This window comes from Felis catus, chromosome B4 (genome assembly GCF_018350175.1).
Source record: "Felis catus isolate Fca126 chromosome B4, F.catus_Fca126_mat1.0, whole genome shotgun sequence".
Classification (NCBI taxonomy): Eukaryota; Metazoa; Chordata; class Mammalia; order Carnivora; family Felidae; genus Felis; species Felis catus.
Window position 1 is genome coordinate 80,293,808 of NC_058374.1, and position 25,812 is coordinate 80,319,619.

A 25,812-nucleotide genomic window follows, 5' to 3' on the forward strand; every position below is an offset into this window, starting at 1 on the left:
ACATCGGGCTCTGTGCTGGTGGCTCTTCCCTGGTGGTGCAAAGCCTGCTTGGGATTCTCTCCTTCTCTGCAGCCCCCCCAAAACAAATAAATAAACTTAAAAAAAAAGAACTATATGAAACAACCTAATTAGAGAATATTACCGAATCAGAAAATTTGTGAACTTTTTAAGTGAAAAAACTTTTAAAATATTTATTCTGATGCATTTGGTAGTATCCCTGGAGCCCGGCTGAGGGCTTTCCTTCTACCAGGGTGCCTGTCTCATGCTGATTTATTTTTTGTTTTATTTATGTATTTCTTTTTTTTTTTAACGTTTATTTATTTTTGAGAGAGAGAGAGAGAATGCAAGTGGGTGAGGGGCAGAGAGAGAGGGAGACACAGAATCTAAAGCAGACTCTAGGCTCTGAGATGTCAGCACAGAGCCCGACACGGGGCTCGAACCCACAAACCGTGAGATCGTGACCTGAGCCGAAGTCAGACGCTCAACTGACTGAGCCACCCAGGCACCCCTATTTATGTATTTCTTAATGGACCAAGTGGTAGTTCCTTTTTGGAGCCCTCAGGCTGACAGGCAGCTCCTTCCCAGTCCAGGTCTCAGTTCTGGTTTAGTTTTCATGTGCTTGGGGGTCTGGGGAACCAGGAGGCTGGGGTGGGGGGTGGGGGGTGGAGTCACTCTACGGGGGCTGAGCCTGGCTTCAGTGCCTCACTCCACCCCCCACTCGCCCGTCTCAGCTCAGGCTGCTCTCTGCTGGGCACTAATCTCCAGCCACCATGGGCTCCTGGCCTGGCTCCAGCCAGGGCCCCCAGGTGCCTGCTAGCTAGCTCTCAGCAGTGGCCACAGAAGGTGAGATTCTCTCCACCAAAAGCTGTTGCACTGATCGCCATTCAGTTTATCTCCACAAGCATGCATCGGGCTACCCCTCTGTGTCAGGCAGAAGATAGAGTTCTTGTTCCAGAGAAGCTCCAATCCCGTGGGCAGGGGTGTGTGGAGGGTGGCACTTGGCATTTAACCCCAGCCCAGGGGTCTTCACTTCCTTGCCAGAATCCTAGAGATCTTGGAAGCCTGACCGGCCACTGATCCTGAGTACAGGGAAACTCCCTCAAACAAACCATTGAGCAAAGAGGTCTGTGACTTCCTGGTTTAAAGAAAGAAAGATGGAAAGAACCGGGGCCAGGGGAAAAATGTCTTTTCACCTGGGGTAGTTGGTGGCAGGGGAAGAATTGTGGAGTCCGGGCCCAGTTGGCACCTGGAAGGAGGCTGGCGAGAGAGCCAGGTAGATGTGAGCGGGAGAAATGAGGTCTAGAGGTGCCGATCCACGTTCCCCACACATTAGAGGCAAATTCTCCCCTCAAGGCCCAGGGCAGTGCTGGTAGGAAGCTGGAGGGTATAATAGCCTTCTGTACCCAGAGGGGAGGGAACCCCAAGCTGGGGAGCAACAGAGGAGTGACCCAATGGAGCAGGATTAAGCTCCTGAGGCCTGGGCCTCCAAAAAAGGGGGTTGAGCAAGGCCTCCTGAAACTCCCATCAGAATAAGCCCAACACTTGAAAATTCACCCCTCAAACTACCACACAGGCTCCTACCACACAGCCCCCCCCCCAGGGGCACAGGAGGCCCCCGGTGAAAGCAAGCTTTATTTGGCCACAGTCCCTGGCTTTCCTGGCCGTATCCCCAGAGAGCAAAGGCAGTGAAAGCGCACCCCCTCCCTGTCCTGTCCCTAAGTCTCCTCACCTCCGAAGCCACCTTTCTGAGACCCTGAAACTGGGGTTCAAGAGCAATGTGCCAGGAACACAGAAGGGGCTAGGTGGTAGCTGACCTTTAGTGCACGAAAGCCAAACCGAAGGCCTGCTCCCGGGCCGCGGAGCTGAAGCGTACCTCCAGGTTGTGGTACTGTTCCCGGCCTCCCCTTCCACAAGACCTGCGCCCACGACCATCTGTACCTGCCCCTCACAAAACCAGCTCCCTGTCTTCAGGCGGGTGCCTGGGGTTCACCGCTGTCCTCCTTGACTGCTCCCGCCACACCCCAGTCATTTTGCCTCCTCTTCTCAAGGCTTCCTATGTTCTGTTTACCTTGTGGCCCTCTCCCCGTAAGTAAAGAACTCTGCTAGCTGATTTCCTAGATGGCCCGATCCTGCTTTTCAGTTGGCTCTCTGGAAATATTTCTGTGACTAAGTCTCTCTCAGCCCCTACATATAAATATGTCTGTACAGAGATAGACTGGTCTGAGCCCCAATACACACACATCACGAGGTAATTACACCCTTATATACATACAGATATCTCTACAGAGTTATATTCACAAGTGTCTATAACTCTACAGAGAGATAGCAGCATGTACATATAGGACTATAATTACTTATGTCTATTTTTATAACTATGTAGTTATAAATAGAGATGCCTATATATAGTGATAATAATATAGAAATATCTCCACAGCCATATATGGCTCTGAGTGAATGTTCTAACTACTCTATATCACAATCAATAAGTATATATCTCCTGATACATAATTCTAACGATATACATTTATCTATATAGCTGCTCGGAGATATAAATCTGTCAGGATATCAAATGTCCATAAAACTGGATGGCTGTAAGAGAGCCGTATATTTTCTCATATATAAATCTACTTCTATAACTATTGTATATGCACGAATACAATGGAAATAATTATATTTTCCTCGAGCATAAATCTGTAAATACAAGCACAGCACATTTAGGTATGGTTAGAGATAGAGCAATATTTTCTAGACATCAGTGCCTCCAAACAGGGAGAGTTATAGTGGGGGTTATAAATAAACTCTCCAGATGTGAACAGATCAGTAGAACTAGATGTAAACACGGCTCTAAGCCGGCCTTCTTTTTCTTCTCCTTCAAGATATTCCTGAAGTGAGGTCACCCATGACAGGGTGCAGAGGAGTCTGGCCACTGATATTTGCACCCCCCCCCCACCAAGGAGGGTTGGAGGTCGCTAGACTTTGGGGAAACCATACAGGAGTGGGTAGGGGGAGGCCCAGAAGCCCCTGTTGTGTCGGTCCCCGGGTGGCTGAGCGCCTGGGCAAGTGGAGAGGCCTAGGGGAGAAAAATGGAGAGTCTGGCTTGAGTCACTTTGCCCTTCTTAGGTCCCAAATCCTCGCACCGGGGAGGCCAGACCAGGCATCCGAGCCAAGAGGGCAGGAGGGGCGCGGAGGCTGGAGAGAAGGGGGCCGCGGGCCGGGCTGGGGACGCCGAGACGGAGCAGGGTCGCCAGCAGGAGCCCGGCCCCGCTCGGCGCCCCCCGTCGCCCCGGGCCGCCTGGAACCCAAGATCCGGCCTCTCCCCGCTCGCCCTGCACTCAGCGCTTCCCCCGATTTCATTTTATTTTATTAGTATTTTGTCCGACTGGTTATCAGTATCCTCCGCCTCGCGTGGTGTTCAAATGCAAGGACGCCCCGGGTTCTCTTGCGAATCTTTGTGTGTGCACCGGTCTTAAAGAAGTGACTCAGTGGCAAGTGTAGTTCTCCGTCCCTTTCAGACCAGATGGGTCACCGGCTGTTGAAAAAGAATCAAAACCTCTGAAAAGGTTTGTGACTTAAATCTTTTAAAAGTTCTCAACGCTTGTTTGTTATGGTCATTTTTTTCCCCTTTTCTTTCCTTTCTCTTTTAAAAAGTTGGCTAATTTGCGTTTTTATATTTCCTCTTTGATTTTTTCTTTCCTTTTTGGGGGATACAATTGTTTTTAAAGGGGGGAGGGTGGTGGTGGTGGTGGTGGATTTCGTTAGACCCGAAACTGTGGGGCGGCTTTCTCTCTGGGCGAGCGCCGTATCCCTACACATGTGACTCCCCACCACACACAATAAATACATAGATAAGATTACCAGAAAATTGTACCTGGAGAAAACGAGGCAGATGTGGAAGGATCCGGGAGCGTGGTCTTCTCTTCTTTTATGGAAATCCGCAGGCTCCGAGACCGCGAGGGAAAATTCAGCGCGCCTCAACCCCTCCCTTCTTCTTCTCCTTTTTTGTTGTTGTTGCTGTTGTGGTGGTTGTTTTTGTTTGTTTGTTTGTTTGTTTGAAAAGCCCCTAGAAAGGGAACTTTCCCTGGGCCTACCGGAAACCCGGCCTTGCTCTCCCCTCTCTCTTGCAGGCGGCCATAAATGTTTTTCTGCTTCTGTCCATACCCGGCGGCAGGTCCTCCCCCAGCACCTCTGCGGGCCCGACTGGCCGGGACCCCTGGCTCTGGCCATCGCCTCATCCATCTCTGCCCCCTCGTCTGACCCTGTCCGCTTGCTCTTCTCTTTAAAACAGGGGCTCCAGAGACCCCAAAGCCACTAATCACCCCCATATGTGGGGTCCCTCCCCTGATCGCACAAAGCAAAAGCCAGAGTAAAAGAAGCAGGAAAGAGTGGCCTCCTGGCTCTCCCTCTCCTCCTCTGGCCAAAGGACCTTGTCTGGAGAGGGGGTTCCCAAACCCAGCCCCCCCCCCCCGCCCCGAGGGCATAGGAAGAAGCTAACTTCCTTCCTTCCTTCCTTCCTTCCTTCCTTCCTTCCTTCCTTCCTTCCTTCCTTCCTTCCTCCCTCCCTCCCTCCCTTCCTTCCTTGTCTTCCCCTCAGATGCTGTGATCATGACTCCTTCCCCTGGCCCCTCCTCAAAATATCTCCTCTTGCATTTTATTGTTACCCTGCTAGGGAGGGACTGTTAACTACTGTTTTATTGTTATTTATTACTTATTGTTATTATGACTGTTGTTAGAGATTTGTTCACCGGGTTCAGGGGACAGCAGCCAGGCCCAGAGGGAGGCCTGCTTCTCACACATGCACTTGCGTGCACACACACACCTAGCACACTGCACACTCACAGGTATTATGCCCACAGATATCTGCTAGACGCAGGCCCCGGCCTGGGAGGCAGGAGTCCTCCTACCCCAGCACACAAACACCACACTGCCCACACATCCCAGCAGCATTCAGGGCAACCACCACCCGAGCCCCAGCCCCAGCCCCATGCCGAAACCCACAGACACCGAGCTTGTAAGGAAAGCAAAATACATAAGAACCCACTTGCAGAGATCCCTTCTCTCCCACAACCTGGAGGGGTGAGTCAGGCCTCTGTCTCTTTCCCCCAGTCTCTCTCTCTCTTTCTCTTTTTTTCTCCTTGTTTACAGCTTCAGAGAGCTCAAGGCCCATAAATCTTGAGGGGCCTACAGAGCGCAGAGCACATTTGTATGCATCGTTAGGACTCGCTAATACCTAAGCCCATTAACGAGCGTGTATGCGCGTGGTTTCCGGTGTGTATTAACTTATAGTTAAATTCTGGAGGAAAGGGCATTGTGAATTAACATATACCAAATCCATCACCAGCTTTTGTCATATCATATTAGTCAGCCATGGGTTTGGGGGAGCTGATTACCTCAGTCGGGGTGTACCCACCCTCCAAACTTTCTGGAGCAAGTCTAGGGGTGGGTTTAGGGGAAGGCAGGACACCCCTACCCAGCCCCGGGCATTCAGATCCCTCAGGCCGGCGGCTGCACACCTGCGGGATGGTGGAGGGGCTGCGCACCAGTTCAGGAGGCCATCGGCGGCGGCGGCGGCGGAGGGTGGCGGGCGAGGGGGAGGCCCTGACGGTGGCGGGCCCAGATTGTGCTGGGGCCACGGGGCTGCTTGGCCCATGGCCGCTGGTCTGTCTGGTTTCCGCTTTCGGAGAGAGAGGAGAAAAAAGGCAAGTGGAGTCGGTAAACTTTAATTAAACCGGAGAGAAGACGGTGGGGGGAGGAAAAAAAATAAAAAACGATCTGAGGAGGAGGAGGAGGAGGCCGAAGGCCAAGGAAAGGAAGCGAGGCGGGGCAGGCTAGGAAGCCTGGCGATCTCTGCAAGGGGCTGAAGGCTGGGCTTTCCCCCCACCCCACTTACCCCGCCCTCACCGTGGTTAATTCTAGCCCTCTTAAAAACAGATAAATACCTGAAATTAAAACAATAGAATTTTTAAGGGAAAGGGGGGAAAAAGGAAAAGAAAGACAAGGTAACGAAAAAGAAAATCCTTTCTAATTATGGCCAGGTGTTCTTGGTTCCAATGCTTCAGATCCTATTGGAACCCCGAGGATCTGTATAATTGGGCCCGTATAGACAGAGATGAAAGATGCCAGTTCTAGAGAGAAAAGGGGGAGTGGAAGGTCCATCTCTTGGGGTCCTGTAGAAAATGCCATAGACAAGCTAAATTATTGTGTCCGTGTGGATCCAGTTGCCTATTTAAATACAGCAAGCGGGGCGGGGTGGGGGCGCCGGCCGAGCGGCCGAGCAGCGAGCGGGCGGCGGGAGAGAGAACGTCCCCCCCCCCCCCCCTGCGCGCGCGAGAGCAGCTCGGGGCCTCCGGGCGAGGCTCGCGCGGGCTGGGCCGGGCGGGCCGGGGGCCGAGGCCGGGGCCCGGGGCCGGGGGAGGGGAGGCGGGGGCGGGCCCTCCCCGGGCGCTGTGAACTTTAGCTGGGCCGCCGCCTGTCAGCCCCAGAAAGCGTTAAAGGTGCAGCAGCCCGCGCCAGCCTCCGCAGCCGCCTTTGTACGCGTGATTTATGACTTCAATCTTGGTTCACCGAGAGTTCACACGGCTTTCGCTGCTGTTGAAGGTTAAAAGATGGTCTTCGCTTGACAAGTGGGACTATTGAAAATTCCTTCTTCTTCGTTTTTTTTTTTTTTTTTTTTTTTTTTTTAAAGAAGCGAAGAGCGGAGGCTCAGAAGAGAGAAAATTTGGGGGGAGGGGACAGGAGTTGCAGGTGGGGAAAAAATGGTAGATCAGGAAAGTTTGTTCCCCATACTTTAGGATTTTTTCGTAGCTAAGATTTTGGAGTACGTTGGGGAGGCGGGTAGAGAATAGGAGGAGCTAGGGAAGGGATTTAATGATCTCTGGAGGCCAAAGGAGTGGCATTTTAAGAGAACGCAAGTCGTGCTTCCACAATTAATTATCTGGATAATTTGGATCACGCCTAACTGATCCCTCTCTTGAGACCAAAAGTGGGGCCAGGGAAGGAGCTTGAAGTGAAGGGTGGATGTGTGGTCCCCATGGCAGTGGGTGCCCCCTGGGTGTGCCGCGCTGACCATCCACCTAGGCCAGAAGCACATCCTTGCACCCACAGGTTTGGAAAAGAGTGCTTTAGGTCGGCTTGTGCCAACTCCCTTCATCCTGAGATGTAGCCTCACATGCAGATTTGGTGCAACTGCTGAGGCTGATGGGAAAACCATAGAATTGGGATTGAAAATTCTTTCTAATGCCAGATCCTCTTGGCCACTGGCCACTTGCTCCTTCTTCCTCCTAGAATGTTGAAGAAGGTGGTTCCACAGCAGAGATGGTGGTCAGGGGTCTCCTAATGGCCAGAAGATAATAAGGCCCCTTTGTGGTCTAAGGCATTGAATTTGGGGAGGAATCTCTCCTTTTCAGATTCCCTGAGAGAGAGGAGATCTGGAGCTGGGAGGGTCTGAGTAGCTCTTTGAGCTTCCTTTAAGAGATTTAAAAAATGGGAACTTGGAATTGTGGGTGTTGGAGAGGAGAGCAGCAGGGAGCTGGGTCTGGGGGTGGGTATGCCTCCTGGGCCCTGTTTAGGCCCCACCACCAAGACATCCCATGTAGATGTCTTCTCAGTAGGTCAGCGTCAGCCCCTCGAACCCAGACCCTGGAGCCAACTAGCATCCACACTAGAAGGGGTACTCCCTGTTTCTCTTCCCACCTAGAACTGGAAGACCTTCCACCACCATGAGGCCTCCTAGACAATCTCCATGAGAAGGGAGGAGAGAGAGGGAGAAGAGACACCCATCTTTGTATAAAACGCAGGACAGGCAGCAGGGGCCAGAGAGACCACAGAAACCCAGGGTCTAGGTTCTGAGGTCCCTTTGGCAGGGTAGAATGGGGAGGAAGTGTGGCCCTGTGTTTAGAAGCATGGGGGGTGGGTAATAGCCGTAAGGGGGAACCCACCAAGCAGCTCATGAATCTCTTCCACGTTGTGGTTGGGAAGCAGAGGAATGATCTTCAGGGCCTCTAGAAGTAATGGCCATAATGCAGTCCCCTTCCCACCCCCTCCAACTGAATTCCTCCCTGGGAAATAATTTCAGCGGGCTTGTGCTTATCTGCAAGTCTGGAATAATTATGAATTATTAATTCATAATTAAGACCGTTGATTGTGGCCGTTGTTCTCCAGTGGGCTCATTTATTTCCTTCTCCTCTGTGAAGCACAGGGCACCCTCTGTTAGCCCCTGCCCTCAGAACAAGCAAACTGAGGCCTGGTCCTCTGGAAGGCAGCCCTTGAACTCGGCCCCTGTGTGGAACGGTTGCCGCATTACCAGTCAGGTCATGTTTGCACCTCACAGAGTGCTTGCGCTCCATTAACCACCACCCACTAACTTCAGATTTCAAAGCGCTTTGTAGGCCTGGCTCCTAGAAAGGTGGAGTGGAGACTGTGAGTGAGACTCCAACGAGAGAAGCAGGTTGGCTGAGCTGTGTGTGGAGACAGGGGGTAAGGTCTGGTGGCAAAGGACACCCAGGTGCGACAATCCAGGTGATCTGGGATCAAGGGTGGGCCTCCTGCCTCCCCTGCCCTAGGACAAGCTGGTCTCCCTCAGCCCTCTGGAGACCCCTGAATACTGGCCCCTCCTTTTCCTGGCCTCCCTTTCCTCCTACCCCACTCCCTTGAGGCGGCAAAGGCTTCAAGATACACCATGCTCGGGGCGCCTGGGTGGCGCAGTCGGTTAAGCGTCCGACTTCAGCCAGGTCACGATCTCGCGGTCCGTGAGTTTGAGCCCCGCGTCAGGCTCTGGGCTGATGGCTCGGAGCCTGGAGCCTGTTTCCGATGCTGTGTCTCCCTCTCTCTCTGCCCCTCCCCCGTTCATGCTCTGTTTCTCTCTGTCCCAAAAAAAAAAAAAAAAAGATACACCATGCTCTTGGATGTTTGGGGGTGGGGAGTGGGATCTGCCCGTTGTTTCACATCTGTAAGGGCCTAGAGAGGGAGAAAATTGTCTCCTGTGAGATAATTTCCATCCGAATCCCTGCCTGTAGCTCACCTCCCCCTGCACGGAGACATTTTCTTCATCCCCTCTTCCCTCCTTCCCTGCCCTCTGAGAATGCTGACCGGGATAGGGGTGGTGGAGGGGGGGGTGGAGGCAGAGGCAGTTCCCAGAGTTGCATCTAGAGAAAGGCAGAAGGTAGAAAATGAAGGAGGGGGTTCAAACCTCCTATTTCCTGAGAGTTTTAACCTCTGTTCCTCAAACCCAGATCCGCACCCCAATCCAGGGCCTTCCCTCCTCCTTCCCCCAACTCTGCCTCATGGAGGCAACGCCTCCCTCACGCTGTGACTGCCCTGAGAACTTTACTCTGAGAACACCGCCACCTTTCACAGGACGTGTGGGGACCCAGCCCCTGTGACTCGCTCAGTGCCCGCCTGGTCCAGAGGGGACCTGTGGCCCGGCCGGCACATGGCCATTTCATGTCCCAGTGGAGCAGGCCGTGGAGACATCTCAGCTGCCATCCCAGACCTCAGCTGCTCTTTTCCCAAGTCACTCCAGCATCCTCGGTCTCCCCCAAGCCAGGAGGCAGGTAGGAAGCCCCTCTGGAGAGTCCCCGGGAGTTGGCGAGCATATTTTAATTTACTGTCTGATGGCAAATAAAGAGACCTTGGGAAAAAGGAAAGGAGCGACTGCGCCCAGGCGCCCTCCCCACCCGCCCCTCCTCTGGACATTGGCTTTCTCGATGAAACAGTGCGCTGTTGTTCTTGGACAACCATTCCCCACCATCTCCGTTCGAAGGGTTTGAGTTTCACCCTCCGTTCACCCCCATTAATCACCCCGGCCGCTAAACATCACCCAGCCCCTCTGGCCCTTTCTCTTCTTCTTGCCCTTAGTATTCATGGCGGGCATTCCTCACTGCTGCGTGCCTCACAAAGACCCCTCCTCGGACACAAGGTCCCTCCCCCTCTCCAGCTACCCGGTCCTGGTCCTCGGTGGGCACAACTCACCTTTCCCAGCGTTCTGATTGCCGGCCCCCGCTCCTGAACCCCTTCCCCCGGCTTTCTCCGCCACCACTGCCCCCTTCCCTCGCCACACCTTCTTCCTCTTGGAACCTCCGGTCATCCCCACACACCCCGGCCCCTCCCCCCACAGCCCTCTTTTCTCCGAGGTCCATCCATATGCCCCCTTCTTGTCTCCCTTGCCTTTCCCCTCCCCAAGATGATCCCCAGGCCCTTCCCATACTAGCTTTGAAGCCCTTCCAGCCCGGAGAATCTGGGAGGATCTGTAACAGTGGTTACAGCACAGGCTCTGAGTTCAAATCCCAGAGCCGTCACTTGCCAGTTTGTAGAACCCGAGGCAGATTCCTTCACCTCCCTGAGCCCTCCATAAAATGCACATACCCACTGACCTCACAGAGTTGTGTAGATCCGATTAAATTTTATTTGCATAGATCCGAGCATTCAGCAGGGGCTTGATAAATGGTAGTTATTAATATTAGAAGCTTCTGGTAAGGGGAATAAAGGATGCTCTTCAGATTCCAATAAAAGTGAAGGGATTGTCCCCTCCACCACCTGAAAGGGAGTGATAAAAATTACATAGTCACACAGAGGAGCAGGGCCCCCTCACCAGGGAGCCATACTCTCCTGTTAGCCCCGGAGGGTCTCATCTGTTGCCGCACATTGGAACCCACTGGGGAGCTTTAAAAAATACTGATGCCCAGGTCCCGCCCTCCAGGGATTCTGATTTGGTTGGCCTGGAGTAGTGCCTAAGCATCTGGTTGGAAAACTCTTCCGGTGATGCTAATGTGCAGCCTGGGGTTGAGGTATGGGCCCTAGGAGGTGATATGGGAGGCGAGAGGCTGCCAGCTGAGAGCTCTTCCAAGTGTGGGCATTTTCGCAGCCTCAGCCCTCATTGCCTCATTGGGGGAGGGTGCCACTTAGCATTGGCTTCTCTGGACACTTCAGAATTTTAGAGACTCTCATCTTTTTCATTTCCTACCATCACTAGGGTTTTGAAAGGGTCCTCCCCAAGAGGAAACAGGGGAATGGACAGATTGACCTCGGAGAGGCCCCTCTGTCCTCAAAACAGCATCCGGTCCCAGACCACCAGTGACAGAGGCAGAGGCAGCCAGTAGGAGAATTTGTAGTTACATAGTAAATGGAATTTCTACCTGGTTGCTACAATAATAGGCCAAGCAATTAGGATACAAGTTTCCAGGATCTTTTCCTATATTTCCAAAAAGATAAATCACCCCCAGGAACAGAATCTGCATATTGTAATTAACTGATAAATATTTCATGCCTGATTCAAACTTTCTCCTCTTCTATTTAATGGCCACAAACTTGAGCACAGAGGAATCAGGGGAGTGAGGAGAGGGAGGGAAGGGAGGCTCCACTTTGGCTTTGGGGGAGGGAGAACCTGTCTCAGCTGCCTCGTTGTTGACTTTCCTCCTGTTCCTTTAAGGAAACATTGCTCACCTGGAGAAAATTGGGTTGCAGGTGGTAGAGGGTGTGCCCCCTCCCCCCCCCCCCCCCCCCCCCCGCCCCCGACCTCCCCCAGGGGAGGCCAGTTTCTGGTGACCCCCCGGGGCACCGGGGGTGGCAGGCTTGGGAGTCCAAGGGCCCACTGTTTGAATACAAGCACCACTTTGCCATTTATTAACCGGTTGGCTTTAGGCCATTTACCTAATTTATCTGAAACTCAGTTTCTTCATCTGTGAAACAGGCGTAGCAATCTTTTCCTTGTAGGACTGCCTGTGCCCAGCACGTTCTCTAATGCATGCTATTATTATCAGCAGGAACAACTTATAATAAACAGTCACCTCCCCCCAGCACTGTACCCATTCCTTTGCCCTATTCCATCCACCCCAGTGTTGAAGGCACTTAAGCAATTAAATGCTTACCCTGAATGCAGCAAATCCGTATCTCATTTAATCAACAGAACAACCCTATGAAAGGAGCGTGTTATTATCCCTATTTATTGTTTGTGTTGGGCAAATGAGGGAGCTGGGGCTTGTAGAACTTTCTGTCTCACCCAGCTAAGTGGAGATGAGCACAGACTGTGCGGTTTTACATTGGGGCTCTGCTGTTCAATGAATAGCTGTGGACGCAGCATAAGCTCCTGAAATTAACCGAAGTCTCAGTTTCTACATCTGTAAATTGGAAACATTCATGGTACCTCCCTGGAAGGTCATTGGGAGAGAAGCATGTACAGGGCCCAGCTCAGTACTGGCACACAGTAGGCGCCCAGTAAATACTAGCCGGCATCTCCAACATCACCATTGTCATCACCATCACCATCACCATTATACCACCAATGGCATTCCTGGTGTCTCCTGCTCTTTGGTGGTGTTGGGAGGTTAAGTGTGTGTGAGGGTTCTCCACAGGCCACAGAGCAACTCTCTCATTAACTCCCCCACCCCCCACGCACACTTCAGTACCCAGGACTTGGGAAAAAGGACACTAAACAGATTATGACTCCATTTCGGGAATTAAATCAAAACTCAAGACTAACTCAATTTGGTTCCTGACGAGAGAGAAAGGTTAAAAGGGAGTGAGGAGGCGTCTGGGTGTGCTCTCAGAATTGTAATTGGTTCTGGATCCTTGCCCCGGGCCCCTCTGCAGGGCCAGCCCCCTCCCTCCCCCCCATGGGGATCCCTTGGGTTGAAGGAGTGGAAGAGCCTTAGAACTCTGTCACCCGGAAGCGGGTGAGGGGGCTGGGAAATCGTCTGAGAACATTTCCCCAAGAAGGATTCTCTCCTCACAGCCCTGAGTCAGCCTAGCCCTGGATTGAAGGGGATCCCAAGACAGGATAAGGAATGAGGTTTAGGTGACTGGGCGGGTCTCAGTGGAGTGGAGGAAGGGTCCTGCTCCAGGCGGCCACCTCCCTGGAGAAATGTTGCGCTGCTGTGCTTCTCTTTAAACACACGTTAGCAACGCTGACTGCCATCTCTTACTTTCAGGTATACTTATTAGACACCCCAAAACATTATATGACATGCGGACGTGCATAAACATATGTTCTGTGTGTGGATATCCACCCAGCTCTCATTCCGAGCAGTACATTAGCCTGTGTTCTTCTGAGCACTGTGAACTAAAAGTGAAAATCAATTTCAGCTTAAGGGAGACGGTAATTGCCCCCCCGTGTTTTCTCCTTGGCTGTTAACACTCTCCATCCAGGCTTGGAAAGACCATTATTTCCTATTATACAGAAGGGGAAACTGAGGCTGGAGACAGCTGAGCGAGTGGCTTGTTCAGAATCACAGTTGCAGCGTAGGACCCAAGGATGATTTCAAAACAGAAACCGAGGTCTCCGCGGGAGAGAGGGCAGGGAGAGACCCCATCTCAGCCCTGACCCGGAGGCCGCAGGCCTCTCCAAAGCCAGGTGGGTTGGGGGCCCCGCGCCTTGGAGGAGGGACTCCCGGGCTAGCCAAACAGCCGGCCTCGGGCGAGAGCGTCGCCAGCGCGTCCTCATTCCGCGATTACTGTCAGGGGACCATCCATCAGCGCCGCCCGGGACGCTCAGCCCAGACTGCCCGCCGCCCGCCGGGGTCTCTCCAGATCGCATTAGCGAGGGGAGAGGGCGCGCTTTGGCACCACTGCGGGGAGGGGGACCCGGGCAGGCCCCAAGGCTGCTCTGGGACCCCCCTCCTCCCAGCTCCCGCCCTGGAGCCTAAGGGCGCTGAAGGGGGTGCTAGAACCAGCGAGGGGCAGGGAGGGGAGCCCCAATACGGAAGCTCCGGGGAGGGGGCCGGGGCATGCTGGGAGGAATGGCCAGAAGCAGAAAGAGAAACACCTGTAAAGGGCGAAACAGGAGCAAGTTGGCTGGCGCGGGTGGGGGGGAGGCACTGAGCAGGGGTGCAGAGAATGGGAGAGAATTCGTGGGAGAGAAGGGTTTTACTGGGGGGGGGGGGAGGAGAATTTGGAAAAAAGAAGAGAGCAATCAAACAGGTTGCTGGGAACCTTAGGGATAAGCTAGGGCAGCCCCCTCACATTACACATGGAGAAACTGAGGCTCAAATGGGGGGAGCCCGTATCCAAGGCCGACTCCAGCTGCTGGCTGGCCTAGCTTTTGGCCCCCAGGCTCATTTATTCAGTCAACACATGAGTTTTGAGTGTCTGCATTGTGCTGGGCGCCGGGGCTGCCTAAAGGATTCAGGACCAGCTCCTGCCTTCCAGAAGCTGCAGTCTGTCCTGGGCAGGGGGAAGGGGCCTGACCACCCAGAGGAGCTCCCTCACCTGCAGCCAGGAGGGGTTCTAGGAGCCCCACCTCTTCTGGCCTTTCCACCCCCCTTGCCCTCTGCTGCTCTGCATCCATTCTCATGGCCTGTGGCAGCTCCATAGAGGAACCCCTTCCTTCATGCTCCATGGGGCTCCCCAGGAGCTGAGACAGGTGCTTGGAAGTTTGGCCAACTTCTTTTGCCTCCCGTGGTCCACAGACTAGACCTGAAAGCAAGACCCTTATTCCTTGCTCAGTTAGTCTTCTGGGGATGGGCGACATCATCATGGGTGAGATCAAAGCAGGCTGTGGTAGGCAGGACTGAGGAACTTGTCCATGAAGCACTTCCGGGTTCCACAGTCTGGAATCATTTTTTGCTGGGACTCTAAAGCAGCTGTCCTTTCCTGAGGGCGGGGCTGGCAGCATCTTCCAGGGAAGGACTTGCCGTCCTCAGTCAGATTCTCCAGTGCCCGGTGTGAGGCTTTGTGCAGTTTGAGAGAACCTGGTCCCTGTCCGTGGGGTTTGTGCTCTAGACACAGATGAGCTGACAAGTCCCTGGCTTCCCCACAGTCCCTGCGACATCATGGCATCCCCAAATCCTTTGCAGGCTCAGGTCATCTCCTTCCTCCTGCCTCCGGGGGACCTGAGTGGTTCCATCGAACCCCTCACGAAACCTCTCTCCTCAAGCCTGTTCCCAACAAACAGGATGTGTCTCCCTCCTTCCCCATTGTCCAGCATCATCGCTTTGACTTGACTCGGGATCTTGTCGTGACCAAGGCCGAAGCGGCACACCTTTTCCACAAACATCCCTCCCTCCAAGTCATACTCACCCAATCTTCAATGGCCAGGCAGCGAGTGGGGGCAATCTCTCTCCAAGAGCTCCGGAAACTTCTCTTTCCTCTGTCTGAAACAAGCTCTCTTTTATGTTCTGAGGTTGTGGTGGTTGTTTGACAGAAGGGACCAGCTTTCATCCACAGCCCAGGTTAGATTTAGAGGGAGGCATATGCGAGAGTTTCCAGTCTAGAATCTTTGCCTCTGTGCCAGTCCCCGAGGCGGTGTGAGGCTCAGGGAGGGAGAGAAATGAGCAGAGGAGGACATGAGCAGATTATCAGGGATGGGGCCCCCAGAGGGCAAGGGCGGTGGACACTCTTCAAGTTCCAGACCAAAGACCCACAGGCGAATTTCAGCATTATTCCTCACTGCAGGCAAAGTGAGGCCCTCGGGATCTAGTCCCGTGGAAACGCCCGGGAAAAAGGCTATTGCTGCAGCCTCTGACACTTTCTCCAGAGGAGGATGTCAGGAGCGGTGTTGGAAGCTGAGAGGTTGGGCACAGACTGAAGAAATTCTTCCAGGGGCATGCAGACGAGGACGTAGAGCGTCCAGCCCAGCAAAGCATCCAAGGAAGGAGGCCTTGGCAATAACTCTCTGTGTCTCTGTGCTAATTCCACACATATTGTCTCGCGTGATCCTCGGTGCTGGGTTCAGCGCCTGGCACAGAATACACGCTTGTTGTACAAATGGATGAATGAGGAGCCGTGGGAGGAAGGTCACGCTCCGCGCTTATAGATGAAGAAACAGAGGCACAGAAAGGTTAAATGACTGGCTCAGGGTCACGTGTCTTGTCACGGGCAGGGCTGAATTGCAGTGGAGAGCCACTTTGGTGGTCGGGAGAGGTGGAGAGGAGGGAGGCAGGAAGGGAAGGAATAAACTATCAGATGCACATGGAGGGGAGTGGGGCACGGAGGAGAGCTCCGTAAACACGCAACACTCTGAGAAAGATGGCATTTAAGACCACGCACCTTTTCAGATGCCTCTTTGTGGGGAGGGGGTGGTGGCGCCTGGGTGGCTCAGTAGGTTAAGCGTTGGACTTTGGCTCAGGTCATGATCTTGCTGTTTGTGAGTTTGAGCCCTGGGTCGGGCTCTGTGCTGACAGCTCAGAGCCTGGAGCCTGCTTTGGATTCTGTGTCTCCCTCTCTCTCTGCCCCTGCCCTGCCTGCATTCTGTCCGTCTCTTTCTCTCTCAAAAATCAATAAACGTTAAAAAAAAAATCTTTAAAAAAAGGATGCCTCTTTGAAGGCTGATCTGTAGCATATGCACAGCCTTGCAAACAACATGGACAGGTCAAGGGGGAGAACAGACCACTGAAGACCAAGAGAGAAAGCTGACCCTGTCAACTTCCCAGAGTCTGGACACCTGGCCACAGGCCTTTGCTAGCCCCTAAATGCTGTGTGACATCAGACCAGCCACACCCCTCTCTGGCCCTCTAGAGAACGGAGATACCAGATGAGGAGGAGGGTGCAGAGGGGACGGAAGGGCCAGGTCAGCGTCCTCAGCGTCGCCATCGCAGGCATTAGGTTCCCGCTTCCCTGGATCTGTTCTTTGTTGCTGCTGTGGTTGTTTTGTCCCGTTTTAATTATTTTATGTCTTTTGAATAGGAAATACATGTACGTGGTTGAAAAGTCAAAAGGCACCAAAAGTGATACAGTGACAAGTAAGTCTCACTCCCAGGCCACCCGGGTCCTGTCTCCATTATTACCACACCAACCACTATCTTGTATCCGTCTCCAAAGATACTTTCTACCTCGCCTGGCTTGTCCCCTGAAGTCACCGCAAAGCTGAGCTGAGCTGAGCACTGGGGATTTGAGGAGAAGTGCTAAAGGCCCGCACGTGGACCGGTGGGGTCTGGGGCACCAAATGCTGTCAGTCTCCCCTCCCACGCCCTAGGAGCTTGGAAGCCTTGCAGGTGACAGGGAGGGGTGGGGCCGGGCAGAGGCAGAAGCTGCTCAAGGGCCTGGTCTTCCACCCTGCCATCCCATGGTCTCTCTCACAGGCCTGCAGGGCCCTTGGCATCAGCCTAGCCTGCTCGGGATCCCCAGCGCACAAGGCTCCACACCTTCCCTCTACCACCTGTTACACGGTTGGCAAGTCTTTCTTGATGCCTCGCTCCACTTCCTTCTACTCCAGGTGCAGCCCGGGACCTTTTATTTTGCCCTCAGTGTGTGTGTGGGGGGGATCCTCCTCTTGGAGATGGTGACTTGGTTCCCTCCCCCGCCCCACGTACGCAATCAGCCACCCTCTCCCCACCTTGAAGGCCTCTGAACTCCTGGCCCAGCCGTTACTGCCAACCACGTCATGCTTGCTTGGCACATCCCTTCGGTATTATTAGCCCAAATTACACTTTGGCCGTGGAGATGAGGAAATCCCAACCCAAAGCCAAGTCTCCCAGCAGGGGGTAAATCCAGGCCAGTCCCTTTGGCAACTGAATCTCTCCTTTTTGGGCGATGTGCTGGCCCAATCTTGCACCATACCCATCACCTTGACTCCCAGATCCTCACACATGGCCCGTAGTGAGATAAGGCCCAAGTTAACCCCACACCTGGGATGGCCTCCCCCTGTCTTCCTCTCCAAACCCTCCCCTGGTTAACCTCATCCTTCATATTTACTCACTAAGCAATTATTGAGCACTATTCCAGGTCCTTGGGATGCATCAGTGAACAAAACAGAGAAAGACCCCTGCCTCTGTGGAGCTTACGTTTTAGCAGAAGAGACAGATAATACACAATATATTTATTAAATAGGTAAACCATATTGTATATTAGAAGGTGATAGGGGTATAGAAAAAAAAAACAGATCAGGGTCGGGACGCCGGGCGGGGGCGGGGGGCGGCTCAGTTGGCTAAGCATCCGACTTCAGCTCAGGTCATGATCTTGCCGTCTGTGGGTTCGAGCCCTGCATCGGGGTCTGTGCTGATAGCTCAGAGCCTGGAGTCTGCTTCAGATTCTGTATCGCCTTCTCTCTCTGCCCCTCCCCCACTCATGCTCTGTCACTCTGTCTCTCAAAAATAAATAAATGTTAAAAGAAAAAACAGGGGCGCCTGGGTGGCTCAGTCGGTTGAGCTTCCGACTTCGGCCCAGGTCATGATCTCGCGGTCCGTGGGTTCGAGCCCCGCATCGGGCTCTGTGCTGACAGCTTGGAGCCCGGAGCCTGTTTCAGATTCTGTGTCTCCCTCTTTCTCTGACCCTCCCCTGTTCATGCTCTGTCTCTCTCTGTCTCAAAAATAAACAAACATTAAAAAAAATTTTTAAAAAATTAAAAAAAGAAAAAACAAAAAAAAAAAAAACAGATCAGGGGAAGCGGGATCAGGGTAGTGGAGAAGTCCAGGGTCCAGGGGCACCTGGGTAGCTCAGTGGTTTAGGCGTCCAACTTCAGCTCAGGTCACGATCTCGCCGGTTGAGAGTTCAGTTCGAGAGTTCAAGCCCCACATCTGGCTCTCTGCTGTCAGCACAAAGCCCACTTCAGATCCTCTGTCCCCCTCTCTCCCTGCCCCTCCCCCGTTTGCATTCTCCCCCGCCACCAGCACCCCCCACCACCACCACCCAGCTTACACTCTCGAGCATGCCCTCTCTCTCTCAAAAATAAATAAACATTAGGAGCACCTGGGTGGCTCAGTCAGTTAAGCTTAGGACTTCAGCTCAGGTCATGATCTTGCAGTTCATGGGTTTAAGCCCCAGGTCGGGTTCTGTGCTGACAGCTCAGAGCCTAGAGCCTGCTTCAGATTCTGTGTCTCTATCTCTCTCTGCCCTTCCCCTGTTCTCACTCTGTGTGTGTGTGTGTGTCTCTCTCTCCCTCTCAAAAATAAACATTAAAAAATTTTTAATAAATAAACATTTAAAAAAACAAGATGGTAGAGAGGTCTGCAAGTTCAAATATGGAGTCAGCGAGGGTCTCATTGAGAATATAGTATTTGAACAAAGACTTAGAGGTGAAGGGGTAAGTAAGGCCCACAGATATTATAAATAAGCGTGTTCCAAGCACAGGGAGCAGGTGGTGCAAAGGCCCTAGGGCAGGTGCGTGCCTGGCAAGTGTGTGGAGCCTGGAGGCCAGAGTAGCTGGAAGGGCGTGAGCAAGGACAGCACGGGAGGATGACAGCAGCACTGAGGGGCGAGATGATGATGCAGGGCCTTGAACCCTGTCTTAAGGACTTTGATCTTCATTCACTCTTAGGGAAGCAGGGAGGAAAGACATGCCGTGCCAAGTTCTAAATGGTCCTTCTGCCTTTTGTACTGGGAATGGTTTGCATAGGGCAAGAGAAGATACAGGGGGCTTGTGGCAAGGTTACTGCACTAGTCCACGTGAGAGGCAAGTGGCTCAGACCGGGTGGCAGCAGTGCACGCGGTGACAAGGGTTCTGGATTTGGTGACCGTTTTCTCTGCCTCGGCTTCCGTCCTTTTGCTCTGTTCACTTTGTCTCTTTTTTTCCAGGTTGTGTGTTTTCTCTTTCCTGGACGACTGAGAGCTTTCTGAGGGCGGGGCTCAATTCCTGCCCCAGGATCTGCCCCGGCACCTGGGGCAGCACCCGTTCAAGGGCAGATGGCCCAGTGCTGCCTAGGAACAGGCTGACAAGCTGGGCAGCCTGGCAGTCCTCCCCCGGTCTCAGGCTCCCTGAGCCGAGGGGAGGAAGGAGGCTGCTGTCTTTAAAGACGACGTGATGGACAGTTATTGAAGGCGCTCAGCTGGGGCTCTACTCTAGTCTTAATCTGAGCCGCCCTCAAGGAAATCATAACCAGCTCTTAAAAACATGTTAAGACCAAAGCTGGTGTGTGTGTTTGAGCAGAGCTTCAGACAGCTACTTAACACTGGGGGCCTCCAGGCCTTTGATTCCTCTACCCCTCGCTTTGCCCTCTCCCCCCATCTGGCTGGTGTTTATCGGCCAAGACGTTGTTTAAATCACACTCGCTTCCTATAAACATTTCACTTGAAATGCCATCCGCTGCTCCAGAAATTCATCTATCACCAGCTCGGGGGTGTACTTGAGAAGCCTCGGGGCGATGACTCCCCATTCTCTCTCTCCTGTCCCCCCATCATCCCTCCTCCCCTGACCCATATGCTCAGGTTTCACACTGTAAGAACAACTTCCCCTCCGTGTAACAGGGCACTTAGTGCCAGGATTATTTATAACAGCTGAGGTGGCAACAGGCTGTGGGGAGCGGCCCGGCCTGTGGATGCCTCCGCTTGCAAAGCTCAATAAATGGACCTGGCACACTGTTTACCACCTGATGTCTCGGCCTCTTGTGTGTTTCCTTCCGGCTTCAGGGGGACATGGCGTTTGGGGAACAGGGGTCTGGATCAGGCCAAGGCTGTCCTCGGAGTTTAAGGGCTTTATACGCTGGGCACCTCTATTCCCTGTCTCTCATTTCTGGCCACGCACTCCGTCTTGGAAAAAACAGAGCAGCTTGTGGGGCTTGCTCTCCAGCAGGGAGCCCGCAGCCTCCCCAGGAGCGCTGCCTCACTCTCCCGGCACAGTGGTGGTGCTGGGAGTCAAGCTGAGGAAGGCATCGGCCTGGAACGGGGCTGCAGGTGGCTCTGGGGGTTCTCCTGAGGAAAGGTTTGAATTGGCTCAATTCAGGCTGGAGTGGAGGTAGGAGCTGGATGAATTCACTTCCCGCGGACTGAAAGCTCTCTGACCGTCCTCTTCCTCCCCAGTCCTAGCAATTCCCTAGTTGTCCTAATTTGAAGGCTCTGCTGGTTTGGGATTGCAGGATGGTAGCCTGTGCAATGGCTCCCCACCCCATCTGACTTATCAGCCAGGGTCACGTTAACAAAAGGCACCATCCGACCTCCTAGTCCTTCCCAAAAGACACTGGGGCACCTCTACCTCCTTCCTCGGCCCACTCACTGCATGCCAGGCACCTCCTAGGTGAGCTCAGGAAGAGCCTTGGTGAGAAACTTCTAGAAGGTAGACAGGGACCAGGGAGAAACCTAAGGTGGGTCAGGCAGGGGAGCAGCCCTCGTCTTTGGGGGGTCAAGTAACGCTCCCTTTACAAGCCAAATGAAGAAAAAAAGTTCTAAGGGGAACATATGACTCCATAAAATAAAGGGACATAATTGGGAGCGATATCTAATTTATCTATTGAATGCCTCCTACGTACTCTTTTATCACTTAGATGGACAGAATATAATTGGTGTGCTGAACGCCATCAATCTCAGGGCCTGGGCTTCCTGTGCTGGCTACACCTATTACTGTCAGATTATGACACTGTAATACCAAGATCAATGACATTTTAAATGTGCTCCAGTTATGGGCAATTGCTGACAATAAAAACAGTGACAAATTGATGAAACTTGGGCAGCGATGATCTGGTGTCAAAAATAAACCATAAATAATCTGCTTTCCAAACTGGGAGAGGTGCCTGGGACTCTGGCTTAGGGGGAAAGGGCCCAGGAGGAGAGAGCCTATCCGCCCACAGCATCTTGGCCGCTCAGGAAGCCCCGCCTGCTGGGGGAAACTCCCTCCAGGGTGGGCTGCAAGGGCCCAGCAGGGAAATGGAGAGGTGATCTTTGGTCAAGACCTGGCGTCCCTTCAGAGAAAGTTCCTTATCGCTGAAACTTGGAGAAAATGACGCTTCCTATATTACACGCTCTTTCTAGATGCACCACAACGATCTCCTTCCCAGGCAGGCTGCCACTCAGCCAGGGGCTCCAGCCTCCCTGAGGCAGCGGGAGGCAGCTTGGAGTCGATCAGACTGCTGTCGGAATACTCACTTGGCCCCTTGGCACCTGTGTGACCTTAGGCCAGCCACTTCACCTCGCTGAGTTCCACGTGGCTGTGACAATTTAAACGACAATGCATCTAAAGCATTTGGCGTGGAGCCTGGCACACAGGAAGTGCTCGCTAAGTGGTCGTCATCAGAGATGTAACTTTGGACAGTGGCGGAGAAGTATGACAAATCAAAGAATCAGAGAAGGAACTTAGGGGGCCTCACACAGAAGCACTGCTCACCCGGGGTGCCGGTGCCCCAGGGCCACACTGCAGTGGCCGCATGGTAAAGGTGTCACAGGATACATAAGAAGCTTCTCTGAGTACCACAGAGGTTTTGATGGCAAATAGTTTAAAACATCATTTTTATTTTAACACACACAAAATATGCTATGTAATAAAATGCCCAGGTTGCATAGTTTTAAAGCTAAAACCTAAGGCCTGGGGTACGTGGGCTGCTCAGTCAGTTAAGCGTCTGACTTCGGCTCAGGTCATGATCTCACGGTCTGGATTGTGAGTTCGAGCCCCGCATCAGGCTCTGTGCTGACAGCTCAGAGCCTGGAGCCTGCTTCGGACTCGGTGTCTCTGTCTCTCTCTGCTCCTCCCCCACTCACACTCTCTGTCTCTCTCAAAAATAAATTAAAATAAAGATAAATTTTGGGGGGCACCTGGATGGCTCAGTTGGTTAAGCATCTGACTTTGGCTCAGGTCATGATCTCACTGCTCGTGAGTTCAAGCCCCTCGTCGAACCCTGTACTGACAGCTTGGAGCCTGGAGCCTGCTTCAGATTCTGTCTCCATCTCTCTGCTCCTCCCCTATTTGTGTGCTCTCTCTCTCAAATATAAAATAAAAAAACATTAAAAAATTTTTTTCAAATAAATAAATTTTTTAATAATAATAATAAAAAAATAAAACCAAAGGCCTCAAAAGAGGCCTGGTCCTTGGCCAGAGCCCTTCAAGCTGAGTCCCCAGACTGCTGGGGTCCATTCACTCACCTCTCTCTAATATCAAAGGGACTTTGGCAGAAAAGTTTGAGAATCTTTACGTTAGGGACAGAGCCTGGACAAGAGCCAGGGTTTCTAACTTTGTTACTCTTTAAAAGAGCAAAACATACAAACCACACTACTGTTCCCACCTGCCCAATGTTTAACCTTCAAGTTTAGCATTCAGAACATGAAGTGTTCAGTTTAAATTTACAGCAACTTATTCCTGATTCCTTCCTGTTTAATAATTACTAGCTGAACCACTAATCATCAACTGGGTGAACAGCATACTTTATAGAAGGCTGCAAAGCATAACACCTAAAATCGGTTGGATTCTTACAGAAAAACCCCAAAGCTTCCTGTCACTTAGATCTTTTAAGTTTTATGGCTGTGAAAGGAATTCGACCATCCAGGTCTTGTCGACCCTTCCTCTCTTTACCTGCGTTCTCATCCCCTGCAGGTGCCCCTGTTAGCCGGGTGTGGGGCTGCCCAGGGCTCAAGGCTGCCGTGGGCTGGCCCTTTGTTCATTAGCACATCCACAGGACACACACCTAACTCGGGCTGTGTTACCAACCCAGCAGAAGCCACCTCCATGGCCCCCTGTAGCTATACTTCCTAACTCCTGGTCTTTCTAAAGTTTTACTTTCTCCTTAATGGCACAAGTAATATATATTGATTGCAGAGAAATTTAACCGTCCAGATAGTGAAAAAGTAGGAAAAAGAATCCAAATAGTTTCCCCGCCAAGGAAGAACCTTGGTTAGCTGGGGAGGGCACGTGACTTGGGGTAGCCATGTTGAGTGTCTACCTGTTTAAGTCACACAGTGTGACTCTGACGGTTTAGAACCCTGGTCAGTGTAGGGGGTTCAGTGAGGTGGTATTTTGCTGGGTGTATTGCTCTGATAAAAGTCAGAAGCCTGCCCAAGTGCAAGGTGGGAGGGGACTGGTCACAGCATGGTTTGAGGATCATTAGGTTGGTCCTTTGGTGACTCTTAGGGGTTGGATCCAGAGGACAAAAGGCCTTTTGAGTGGATCCCAGCACCCCTTCACATGGCAGGTTCATGGAGAAGTGGGCTGACTGGACCCTGACCAGCTCTTCCAAGATTTCCCCCTCCGCCTACTCCGTTTCTTGGTGATATTTAAAACTCCGTGAATAAAGAACAAGTCTAAATTACAAGTACTCCTAGGAAAGGGCGTCGAGTGACGTGGATCTACAACGGCTCTTATTCTGAGAGAAGGAAATGCCTTACTCTGCCAAACAAAACTTAAGTGATGCTCTGGCCCCCCCAAAACAGGAGCACCGGGGATGGTAAAGGCATTCCAGCCCCAGAACCCAGGGATGACATAGGGAAATGCCATTAATCATACCCAGGACCCAAAGAACTCTGCGGCCAAGCCATGGAAGGCTCAGGTGAGGGCTGGAAAGAGGGACAAAGACGGATGAGATTGGAGCTGAGAGCTGCAGGGTTCAGTTCAGGAAATCAGTGCTAGGGTGCAGGGGAGGGTGGGGCAGGGAAGGCTTCCAGGGGAGGGGAGTGTGTCAGAGAAAGAGAAGGAGAAGACAAACGAGAGACTGTTTAAAGGTGAATTGGCAGCGGAGGGTGGGAGGTGGCTGGGCCTGGGCAGGGGTGGGTGGGGTAAGGGAAGGAGGAGGGACAGTAGCTTTGAGGGAGCTCTTCGCAGAGGGGGCAGCCTTTCGAGGTGATGACCAGAACTCTGGGTTTTAAGAGCAGGAAAGCAGGTTATATTTCACATCCTTCCCTGAATAGAGAGATTGGATTTGGTCAAGAACAAGTCCCTAGGAAGCAATTGTGAGCACCCTGCCCGTCCATCTTGTTGATGAATATGGAGTGGGAGCAAAGTTGGGAGTGTGGGCACCTGACAAGGTCTTTATGATTCTAGAATCACTTATTACACCTTCTTCCTCCTCCTCTGCCTTGGCTAATGGGCTGCGGTACTCGCCACACAAAGGGCAACAAGGCATTCGTTGTGGGTAACGCGGAAGCGGGGCCCTGCCCTCCTGGCCTTCTGAGGAAACTGGTGTTTGAATCTCGCTTGGTTTTCAACTCTCCCTTTGCCTCCAGCATGACTGAAACTTTCCCCCCCTCCAGTCTCTGGATCGCTTCAAATCCTTCATTGCCCTCAGTCCTGAGAAGTGGGAGTCTGTTCTGCTCCCTATCATCAACCCTTATTGTGCAATGCAGCCCCATTTCCTCCGGCCCAGAAAGACAGCTTCTGGATTAATCTTTCCCTGCAATCCAGCTCCTCTTCCTGGGACCCTCATCTTGGATACTAGCACCATCATCCCATCAGTCACACTGGGATGAGAATCTGGGAGTCGATCTGGATTCCTCTGTCCCTATCAACCTCTCTGATTCAACAAGTGTTTATTGAGCATCTTCAATCAACAGGGCCCTGTTCATGGTGCTGAAGAGCAGCGTGTACAAAACAAACCCGTGCCTCCCAGGCTCGCCATCAGTGACCTCTGCTGTGGATTCTACCTTTTGAACATCTGTTACCTCCTTTTCCGCTCTTACCATCCTCAGTCCTCCCTGTCACCTGGAGTCCTCCACTTGGTAGCCAGAGTGATCTTACAAACCCAGATCTGGTCAGTGCTTTGCCAAAAACCTCAAATGAAGACTTTTTTTTTTTTTAATGTGGAATGAAAAAAATCAAGTTGTAAATTATATCATAATAGTTGAAGTGTTTTTTAAAAAGCACCGAAGCAGGGGTGCCTGGGTGGTTCAGTCGGTTGAGCGTCTGACTTTTTTTTTTAATTAAAAAAAAAATTTTTTTTAATGTTTGTTTATTTTTGAGAGAGAGACAGAGCATGAGTGGGGGAGGAGCAGAGAGAGAAGAAGACACAGAATCTGAATCAGGCTCCAGGCTGTCAGCACAGAGCCTGACGCGGGGCTCGAACCCATGAACTGTGAGATCATGATCTGAGCCAAAGTCGGACACTTAACCGACTGAGCCACCCAGGGGCCCATTTTTTTAATTTTTTTTTTAATGTTTATTTACTTTTGAGAGAGAGAGAGAGAGAGAGGGAGAGGGAGAGGGAGAACATGAATGGGGGAGGGACAGAGACAGAGGGAGATACAGAATCCAAACCAGGCTCA

At 52.3% G+C, this 25,812-nt stretch overlaps 2 long non-coding RNA genes across 8 annotated transcripts; one reads left to right on the forward strand and one right to left on the reverse strand.

The window, feature by feature from the left end:
* Window positions 1–6: 6 nt before the first annotated feature.
* LOC102900648 lies at window positions 7–5,032 on the reverse strand. Of its 2 annotated transcripts, XR_006600741.1 has the most exons (3): window positions 3,869–4,518; window positions 1,194–3,529; window positions 7–66 (listed from the first exon to the last, which is right to left on the reverse strand). It is a non-coding gene; the product is annotated as an uncharacterized LOC102900648 (long non-coding RNA). The 2 variants fall into 2 exon arrangements; XR_440769.5 differs by lacking the exon at window positions 7–66 and having other exon boundaries at window positions 2,655–3,529; window positions 3,869–5,032.
* LOC102900569 lies at window positions 3,422–20,232 on the forward strand. Of its 6 annotated transcripts, none has more exons than XR_002159790.2 (4): window positions 3,422–3,560; window positions 16,612–16,919; window positions 17,007–17,754; window positions 19,438–20,232. It is a non-coding gene; the product is annotated as an uncharacterized LOC102900569 (long non-coding RNA). The 6 variants fall into 6 exon arrangements; XR_006600744.1 differs by having other exon boundaries at window positions 16,612–16,667; window positions 16,747–17,754; XR_006600746.1 differs by adding an exon at window positions 9,352–9,548 and having other exon boundaries at window positions 3,423–3,560; window positions 16,612–17,754.
* The last annotated feature ends 5,580 nt before the right edge of the window (window positions 20,233–25,812 follow it).